Source organism: Triticum aestivum, chromosome 5D, assembly GCF_018294505.1.
Source record: "Triticum aestivum cultivar Chinese Spring chromosome 5D, IWGSC CS RefSeq v2.1, whole genome shotgun sequence".
Classification (NCBI taxonomy): Eukaryota; Viridiplantae; Streptophyta; class Magnoliopsida; order Poales; family Poaceae; genus Triticum; species Triticum aestivum.
In genome coordinates this window covers 175,643,350-175,644,260 of record NC_057808.1, presented here as the reverse complement: position 1 = coordinate 175,644,260, position 911 = coordinate 175,643,350, and positions in this window count along the sequence as shown.

Sequence of the window (911 nt, the reverse complement as noted above, 5' to 3'; positions counted from 1 at the left end):
AGGAGGAAGCACAAGGGGGAGAACCTCTCCTCCTCTCTCTTGGTTGCACCGGACTGCCATCGGGAGGGGAATCATCGCCGCGGTGATCGTCTTCATCAACATCACCATCACCATCCTCATCTATTTTACGCGGTCCATTCTCCCGCACCCTGCTGTAATCCCTACTTGAACATGGTGCTTTATGCCACATATTATGATCCAATGATGTGTTGCCATCCTATGATGTTTTGAGTAGATATCTTTTGTCTTTGGGTTGATTGATGATAGTACAAGTTGTATGTTTTATTTTGGTGCTGTCCTATTGTGCCCTCTGTGTCACGCAAGCATGAGGGATTCCCGCTGTAGGGTGTTCCAATACATTCATGATTCGCTTATAGTGGGTTGCTTGAGTGACAGAAGCATAAACCCGAGTAAGGGGGTTGTTGCGTATGGGATAAAGGGGACTTGATATGTGAATGCTATAGTTGGGTTTTACCTTAATGATCTTTAGTACTTGCGGATGCTTGCTAGAGTTCCAATCATAAGTGCATATGATCCAAGTAGAGAAAGTATGTTAGCTTATGCCTCTCCCTCATATGAAATTGCAATGATGACTACCGGTCTTGTTAACAATTTCCTAGGACAATTCCGCACACTGATCCACCATTATTCCACACTCGCTATTTATAATATTTAGTAATATATTCTAACTTTATGATAACAGCACCTACTTTTATATTTTAGCTCTTCGATATCATACAAAGTTATCCTCTTCATACCCACAACGTAGTTTTATTTCTCCTTTCTAGTTGGAAGCAAACGTTCGGTGCACGTAGAGTCGTATCAGTGGCAGATAGGGCTTGAGAGAATATTGATCTTACCTTTAGCTCCTTGTGGGTTCGACACTCCATACTTATCACTTCCACCTTTGG